The following is a 9702-nucleotide window of genomic DNA, read 5'->3' as shown; positions in this document are numbered from 1 at the left end:
ACATGCAGGGCCACGGAGAGGACTCGCTTTGGCGGGGGCCTTCCGGGGCAGCGGGGGGGACAGAGCAAGAGTCTGGATTAGCTGTCTGCGGTGGCGAGCTCACCCGTGCTCTCTGGCAAATTATAACCGGCTTCTGTGGATTGCTGGGTTGTTGCTGGGTGACAGGTGTATGAGACATTTCTGGGGGACTCTTATAAACAGTGCTGCTTTTCCTCTGTTTTTTTAACTGTTTATGCTACTCGCCCCCTTTTTTATCCTGTGGGATTCCTGATGGGGATTCCGGATAGGGATTCGGGATGGGGATTCCGGATGGGACCAGGTGAAAGATGGTCATTGTCTTTTAATCCATTTGCGAATCGCTGCAGTAGGAAAATAAACACAGGCAATCTGTCAAACTGGCTGAGTCCGGGGAGGGGGCGGGGGGTGAACTCTCCCTTGGCGCTCTGGTGGATACCGGGTGGGGGTGGGGGGGGGGGGGTCACCTTGGATTTGAAGCATTGTGCAAGAAAGGGCTGCCCAGAGGGGTATGTCGGCGGAAAGGATGAGTATATGACATTATGCTGGGGGGGGCAATCTCTGCTCTCCCCTCCCCCCCCCCCCCCCCCCCGCAAAGCTTCGCCCTGCCAGCTGTGTGTGTGTTTTGAGAGCCCACGGTACAATGCTTTACATTTTTGGGAACCCCTCCACCCCACTATATGGAATCTCCCACCTCCATCAGCTCATTTCAGAGCATGAAGGGGGGGGGGGGGTTTGTTGTCAGAGGCAGTAAATAAAAGACAGAGGCCAGTCAGGCTGACAGACAGGAAGGATGTATGTACATTTACACGTAGTACGGCGGCCGGTGGTGTGTTTGCCAGGTCTTTCATCATTGTTGCAGCACTATAACAAGCTCTTCTTTCAAGTACTGCTGGGTTAACTTCACCCCCCCCCCCCAACCCACCCACCCCCCGAAGGTAAATACGTATTTCGTTTGCTCCTGGTCAGACGGCGAGACGGTCATTTCTTCAATTCCAGGATGTGGCAGAGATTGAGTGTTTGCCGGCTAAAATGAGCCCGACGTGCGTGTCGGTTTGGGCCGGCCGCTTACTGGGTGCCGCGTGCAGTCGCCGGCCCCCATTCAGATCACGGCTCCGCCTTCCCCGCCCTGCTTATCCATCGTCTCCAAGGGGACCTGTTGCTTGTGGAAGGCGAGTATGCCGGTGTCCAGTGTGAGAGCACAGCCGTCGCTCAGGGGTCAGGTTGCTACGGTGATGGTGTCCATGTGCTCCGCAGCTATGATTGTTAAAATTACTGAGGGCCGATACCTCTGTTCTCCACAGGTAGAGCCGTCCCTGATTTAACAGACAGCCTCTGCCACCCTCATTAGCTCTCAGATAAAATAAAACGGCTCACTTATACATACTGGTCTCCTGCTGGAGAACACAGTGTTTGTTTTTCTGTTTACTTTCATTCACGCTGTCACATGTTGAGTCTGTTTCAGCAGCCCACTGTGGAGGTATTTTTAAGCTTGCTGATGATGTTTGTGCAGTTTCCTCTTTTACTTGGCGTGGTACATTTCTACGAGTCTCCCTATTTTTAAGGCTCCTTCAGAAGGAACTGACATGTCCGAGCCACAGCATGTTGCTTATAGCCAATGCTTTCAGTCTGGGGGGGGGTGACTTTGTCTGTTTCTGTGGCACTGAGGCCAGGCAGGGGGCCTCTCTGTCTGTCAGACACACTTCACTTATGTCTGGAGTCAGCAGTGACTCCTGCTGCCAGGTGTAGCTGCGTAACAAAGTGTCAATGGCCACTTTATTAGGTACACCTAGCCGGTGCTGGGTAATGCCTGCTTTTCCACCATAAGCTCTTCAGTGAGAGGCGATTGTGCGTGCAGAGATGCCTTTCTGCACACTTCTGTTCTACTGAGCTGCTGTTTTAGTGCCTTTTGGCCTTCCTGTTAACATTAACAAGGTGTTTTCTCCCACAGAACTGGCAGGAAATGTTTTGTTTTTGTTCAGGGTATTATCCTTCATAATGTAAAGACACTGTAGCGTGTGGAAATCTTGGGTGGGAGGCTGCTTCTGAGATGTTGAAACCCCCCAGGTCCGGTTCGAACAGTCGCACCACAGTTTAGACAACTTTCGATATCATCAGCCTTAATCGTGCAGGTGCTGAGCTGCACGGTGAGTGAACCGGTTCACCCTGTCTGCACGCTGCATATATTGCCGCCGTTTGTAGGAACGTACGTAATATTTAATGTCCCATTTCCATTGTGTGAAAGGTGTGAAAGCAACAGGAGCATCTTGACTGCCCTAGAGGGATCACACCTTTACGATCTGTATCCCGTCCCTCTGTAGGAATTTGCGGCGTTCCCATTACCGCGTCTGCTTTCCCTGGAGGTCGCAGCACACACGCCGCACTGGGGCTTCTTTAGTGCCTCGGTTTGGGAAACCGGAACTCATATCATGCTTTTTTTAGCCATACTTTTTGTAACAGGGCCGTGGGCTTTTCAGAGCAGATTTAGCAGCTTGACGTGGTGGAAGTGCTTAAAGTGGGATATGAAGGTGTTTGTTAGGGCACTTTTCCACTGCTATGGTACTTTCATACTTTCCATTTTCCACTGACTTCCAGTTGAGTACCAGTACCTACGAGCACTTTCCTACTTTCGGTACTGTACTTTCGGTACTGTACTTTCGGTACTGTACATTCGCTTTTCTGTTGATTTCCCATCAAATACCAGTACCAAAGGTTCCAGTACCAAAAGTGTCAAACCAACTGGCGTACTTTGGTACTTCAGTACCTTGGGGTGGGACTTGAAATCTTAGTCAATTGGTTGTGAAAATTTCTTGTTGCTGAAGCACAATACAAATGCTGTTTTGAAATCAGAAAATAATGATAGACGAAGTAAAAAAAAAAAAGTGATTTGGTTGTAAGAGCAGATACAACAAAAAGATCCAGATGGCATGATAAGAAATTAAGAAGTATTTTGTTGAATTTACTAATACAGCATGCATATAGCGTGCTGTCCTAGCAATGTTATTTTGTTATAAATATAGGGATATGATTTAGTTGTAATAAATAGTGGGGTATTTATAAAACACAAACCCGTCTTCGAGTGATTTAAACGGCAAGGATGAAAATTATTGTCTCAGAAAACGCATGCAGCATTCCTGCAAAGCAGCGGAGGTAAAACTTTAAACTGATTTTTAAACATATAAGAATCTATGAAAGGAATAATAATAATAAAAATTGCAAAGCTTGCAAATTTTTTTATGACAGGCTAAAAGAGTAAAAATATTTTTGTGAAATTTTAACCCCCCGCGCTATAATGTCCGTACAGAAGTGAAAGTAAGAAGAAGCCTTATTTTAATATAGCTGACTAGCGATGTAATATACTACAGCCAATTCAGTGCCAAATACCCGCCGGTGGAAAAACACCTTAAAGTGCCAAACCAGCTGGATCTTTGGTACTTGAAACCAGCTGGATCTTTGGTAATTGAAACTCTTTCTTTGTCTTTTGGCTATGCAAATGGGCTGCATCTGAAACGCAATACAACCTTCTTCTGGAAAAATTTTATAAACTCAGTAAACAGCAATAAACGAAATACAATTTAAAAAAAAGTAATAATAATAACGTGCGGGCAAATGAAGAGACCCAAGGTGATCTGGTTGGAAGCGCCAGAAGATCAGGACTATATACTGGGGCTCCATTATATTGGGGGAAAAAATCAAATATTGCAATGTGATTTTGCTGCAATTGATATTAGGACATTTATAAAAAAGATTAATTTGGAAAAAAAATTCTCACAAACCCACCTAGAAGTAGTTTAAACAACAAGGAGGAAAATGATCCTGATTGGCTCAGAGAACGCATGCAGAGGAAGTAAACTTTAAACTGATTTAAAAAAAATAAATAAAATAAAATAAAATCTTGAAAAGGAATAATCATTAAAATGGAAATGCTTGCTTTAGTTTGTTTTTTGTTTTGTTTCCTATGCCAGAGTAAAAATGTTTTAGCGAAATTTATACCCCCTGTGCTATGATGTCCACGAAGGTATGAAAAAGCCTGATCTCAACCCTGCTGACTGAGGTCCTTGCAAAGTGAGAATTATATGTGCACATAACATGCAGTGTTGATATTAATGCTGGACGTTGCCCAGCCCTATAATATACTTCAGCCGTTTTTTCTAATCCAGTACAAAATACACCACCTCACATTATGTCATTCAGCGTTGGTACCAGTTTTTATGACAGTGGAAAATCAACACCTTGAAGTACTGTACTTCTGGTATTTTTGCCAGCTTTTTAAAGTAGCCAAAGTCCGGTACCAGGTGCAGTGGTAAAGCGCCCTTAGAGGTGTTGGTGGGAGGGAGGCGGGTCTTGGAATCTCAGACGGTCCTGCTGATTCTTGGGAGTTCACCCCTCTATGGCGGCAGAGGGCATTCAGAAAGGTGCACCGGTGTGATGTTCGAAAGGTGAGCGCTCCTGTGAATCGCCGGGAAATACCTAGGAGGAGCCCCCCCCCCCCCCCATGGTCACTGATGCTGGCTGTGCCTGCTTCTGTTCGGCTACCCTGAACAGGATACCCTATTGAGGGGATCTACAGCACCCCACCCCCCCCCAGAAAAGTAAACCATCTTTACAGCTGGAACATAGGTGTCCAGCAGGATTCCTTGGAGACTATTCTTGTATTTTTATGCAGATACTTTTTTGTTTGTTTGATTGTTTAATGAGTGTTTAATTAGTTTTATATATCTGTCTGTGTGTACATGTCTAGCACGAGCTGTAACATATGTCAGATTGACGATAGGGTAAGTATAGCCTTGAAATGTAATTGGTTGATTGCGGAGATGTGCCGACTCAGTCGGTAACAGGATGAATTAAGGGCAGGGATTGGATCAATAGCGGCCTCCTGTAATGACAGGGCGAGCGTGACCCCCCCTCATACAGTAATCAGCCCCCACAGCTGCTCCTCCAGGTTCAAACTGCAGCGTTAGCATCTGCAAACGCTTTTATTGTTTGTGTAAAAAAAAAAAAAGGTGCAGAAGCGTTTTATGTCCGAGCCTTACTTGACAAACACATCCACACCATTAATGTAATGCCTGAAAGAAAAATAAACTGTCCACTAAAATGAAAACACGCTGCTCTTTTCTTTTTTTAACCCCGTTTTACGAGTGTCTTAACTGTTCACGAGGGGCATCCTGGATGAAGCTGAAAGTCACTAATTATGGAGGATGTATCACCTTCCTGTTGGAGCAGAGAGCCTGATGGGAATGCTGTGCTGGATTGGTTTGGGCCCCGGGTTTCATGAGCAGGTTTTTGGCTGCTAAATTCAGGGAGTTCTTGTTTACATGTTTTATATTTTATAACGGCAGGGGAGCAGTGGTCCTTGCAGTCGACACTTTGATGGCTGGTGTCAGTCACAAGGACAGCAGGGCGGCGCTGCAGTGTCGGACTGGGTGCTGCAGACAGGGCAAACTGCACAGGGACACTGGATGAAGGAGAAGGGCTGGGTGTGAGCATTGCCCTTCGGTCTCTGCCCTTGAGCAAGCTCTCGTCCTGGCCCTCTCTTCTTTATTGGGCTCCTCGTGATTGTAATCTAAGAGAGATTAAGTGGGCGTTAAGGGAAAGCTCTCGCGAGAAGGGCCCCAACACCCGTGGCTGCCCTCGTTTCCATCAGAGTGCCACCGCCTCTATCCTCCCTCCTACTGCACCCTTTGCTGCTAATGATTGGCCATTGGGCTCCTTGATTGACAGCCAGTATATCCAGCCAGTATTCAGAGCGGCCTGTTGAGCTACAATGTAGTGAGTAGCTTGAGGCTGATTGTGATTCTCGATAATTTGTCACTTGAAAACGGGAGGACGGTTGGAAGGCTCAGGTCATGTGATCAAGCTGTGGCGTGGGCATTAACAGCAGCAGCCTCTTGTGGGGAGAGCGAGGATCACGTCATGTGATCAGGCTTTGGGTGTGCATGCGTCAGACGTGATTGACTCCCATTACCTGGCTCTGCAGGCAGCGATTGAGGTCTCATCTCTCCTGTCTTTGTTATTCTAGTCGCGCCGCGATGAGGTTTGGCTTCTGCGAGCCATTCCCTAAAAATCCATTAGCTGCGATGACAGGAAGACGGATTGCGGCTTATTCCAGAACACGACGTTCTAATCGGTTTGCATGTTAATTAAAAGCGGTTTATTGAAACATTTCTTGCCGGAGCGGTAAGGTATAGCAGTTAATGGATGTCAACAGTATGTCCAAAGGGATTTTTGAAACGGTGCCTTAATTCCATCTCTGGATCTGGCTCAGAATGGCTTACAGATGCGTTTCTAAGATAGGGTAACACGGGGAAATAAACAGGAACTCCTCATTACGCCATCGCGTACCACTTCACACGGATCTCGGGGTGAAGGTTAAAACTTAACACTGGCATGTATTTTTGTGATGTCTGCTGTGGCCGGGCATTACTCTAAAACATCATGTGTGTAGAAGTTTGAGATCGGGGAGATAGACCAGCTTAGGACATATGAAGACCTGTCAGTTGTGGTGGGGTCTTGAAGTTTGAAGTCTCTTTTATCTGGGGTGGAGACGTAATATTCAGCTATTAGGAGGGAATGGATTCTTCTTTTATATAACTAAAATAATTTCAGTCGAATTCCCGAAACCCAGTTATGTACAGCAGTTATCCTGTCTGTCAGAGTGACTGTTAAAGTGACAAATTGTTTAGTGAAACCATCTGCATGCGGAACTCCACCGGGGGCCTCGGGTTTCTGCTGTCTGCCTCCGTAGAGGCGCTGGTTTGATTTCTCGAAGATTTCGAGAGTGTGGGTGGTGGACTGCATTCAGAGCGACGTCTGTGAGTGCGCGGTCGTATGAATTTAGGCGGGCCCTCTGTAGGGCAGCAGTGCTGGCAGACAGAGCACCCCGCTCGTTTGTGAAGCGGTGCCCCGCGGTGGGGCGAGCGGGCACCATCTGACCGCGCGACACGCGAGGCCTGCTGCTCTCCGTCTGCTGCTCCGTTAGAGACCCCTCCTCCCCGCAGGGGGCCGCATTACGCCCCACTGCTGTCGATAAACGGTGCTGCCGTTTGCTCTTTCCATACCGCCGGTACTGTGTGATGTGCCATCGCCTCTATTATGGCAGAGTGGTCAGGGAACAGTGGCCATCAGAGAAGGAAAAACCACAGTACGATGTGTTTTTCATTCGATGGCCTATTTGCTCGATAAAAGGATGCAGGAAGTGGACCTGACACCGCAGTATCTGCCCAATCGTGCCCCATCTGACATGCCGTACTGTCTGACGCTCCCTCGGGCCTCTGATTCACAAGGATACCAGACTGTCATGGTATCAGAGATGGACCATACCCACGAGTTTCCAGCACACATGAAAGCTCACATCAAACCTCCACAATATCCACAAATTCAAAGGTTGTTATGCGTTCTGGTGTGTTTGTTTTTGTCTGTCTTATATATTGAGGGTCTCTGTGTGTAGGTTATTGAACTTTCTACCCAGGCATCCTGAATGCATAAAGTCTCTTGATCTACCAAGGCTGGTTTTAACATTACCAGAAAACATGGTGGGAGGCACCCTGAAGGAAGCATTTCCTGAAGCACATTTGGCTGCGCTGTTATTCATTCAGCACTACGTTACTGTCACAGCACCTGTCTGTCTGTAGTGCTACCTGGATTGGCACTCCTTTAAAACACCATATTCAAATAATTTTACTGACGCTGTACTGTGTTTTCACCCCAGGACTATGGTAACTGCAGCGTATTCAGCCCTTCACTTCCTGCTGAGCCGGTGTTCCATAGCTCGTACGCTGTTGTCTCTCCTCTTGTGGCATTGGGCACCTTGACGTAAAACTAGGGCTCGGTCACGGTATTTAAGATTCTGTCAGTTTCACGCTATATCACCATATTTGGTTTCTTTGAATTTCGTCCTTACTATGAATAATTAAATAATTTACATCAATAAAATACGTTTATGAATATTTTTTTAAAAAGGTGTTTATTAATTATTATAAAAATCAGTTACACATCTTAATAGTATAACCAACATGTTTTATTAGATTATTAATATATATTCAGTTCAATAGCAACATGTTTTTTTTTTCATTACAACCACGCACATAGCTTTACTGACATATTTTATTAATTGATTATGTGTATATTTACCTATATAGTAGTGGGTAACCGTACACGTATTCATACTGAAAATTTTCGGTATGGGTCTTTCGGTTCAGTATGCATATGTACCGAATAAATGCAGCAAATGCGGAACCTTTGTGTGTTTCCCCTGAGTAACATTCGGGAAGCGCCGGATGAAGCCGAGCTGCTCCGCATGTGCGCGTATGTCCTAATGTGAAGCTGGAAGCTGTTAGTCTGAATACAAGCACAGAACAGGTATTTTTAAATGCTGCACCGTAATGGATATTTATTTTGTTATGCTTTGCATTTTCAAGTAAATTTTCTAAACGTGCACCCTAATGGATATTTATTTTATTTTTATTTACTTATTTATTTAGTTTTTTTTTCCAAGTAAATTTTTAGTTTTTTATTATTAGGTTGCTGCATTATCGACAGAGACTTCTTATGTAAGAAAGACAGTCATACTTTGTTCAGTAAGCCACTGTGTAATTCAGAAAAAAGAAGCAATTTATGTTTTCTTATACCCCTGCTGTACCGAAACGTACTGAACCATGACTTAAAAACCGAGGTGCATACCGAACCTTCATTTTTATGTACCATTGCATACCTACTATGTACATGTTTTATTGATCATAGCCTTTTATTTAGCCCCACAGAGGCATGTATTTTTGATTATTAACATATATTCACCTTGGTAATAATATGTTTGCTTAACCGGCATAATTTTAATTATAATATTGAAATAATTGTAATTAATAATTTAATAATGTGAGTGAGTAATGTCAAGGATGTTGCTTTACTTGTATGCATTTAACTACAGACCTAATTATATTGCACATAATCCAAACTTTCAGACCAAGACTCCAAGCAGTATCTATGAGTACTATAATGCTGAACAGCTATATATTGAGGATTGTTGTGTTATAAAGTTATAATGTTAGTAAGAAGGGTCCCCTCTCAATATGCTCTGCACAGCGATCCCTAGCACTTTTAGCAGCATACGATATTATATCATTTGCTGCCTATTGAAGCATTACAGCTGTCATTTCAGCTATGCAACGATACGGCAGTGTGCTCTGTGATGAGCCAGTATACCGACCAGAACTATGTCAGACTGGTACCTACCGCTAGATCTCTGGCCTAATGGAGGCCGGTTGGAATTTTAACAGCTTCTGTATATATATCATTTTTTTTTTTTTTTTTTTTAGCCCATCAGCTCTTGTCTTTCAGCTGGCCTGGTCTTGAATGGACCAGAGGAGCAGAGCACCCACTAACACTCCCTAGGTGACATTAGTAGGGACTCTAAGGCCAGAATCCACTGATCATGGAGAATAACGCTTCTCCAATCTGGCCTCTTGTTTTCTTCCCTCTCGACCCAATTTTTAAGACCTTCTGAAAAACATAGACTAATAATATCCATTCTGCTCCTGCTGAAAAGACGATGGCTTTGGCTCAGTAAGGAAGACGTCGTTCTGGAAAGTGAGCCGTTCGCTTGGGGTTTTTATTTTGTTTTGGCCCCTTGACCGGAGTCCCTTCTCTCCCCCCGTATTAATAGCCGGCAGTCGATGACTCAATGTGCGCCGT

General features: G+C 45.0%; 1 protein-coding gene across 1 annotated transcript in view; it reads left to right on the top strand.

Moving 5' to 3' along the window:
- The window catches only part of fbxl17 (F-box and leucine-rich repeat protein 17), a 212708-nt gene that overhangs the window by 157370 nt on the left and 45636 nt on the right, over nucleotides 1–9702 (top strand). The gene's annotated exons all lie outside the window — the stretch shown is intronic.

Source organism: Brienomyrus brachyistius, chromosome 2 (genome assembly GCF_023856365.1).
Source record: "Brienomyrus brachyistius isolate T26 chromosome 2, BBRACH_0.4, whole genome shotgun sequence".
In the NCBI taxonomy this organism is placed as follows: domain Eukaryota; kingdom Metazoa; phylum Chordata; class Actinopteri; order Osteoglossiformes; family Mormyridae; genus Brienomyrus; species Brienomyrus brachyistius.
The sequence above is the reverse complement of the archived record's forward strand: the minus strand, read 5'-3'. Positions and strand labels throughout refer to the sequence as shown.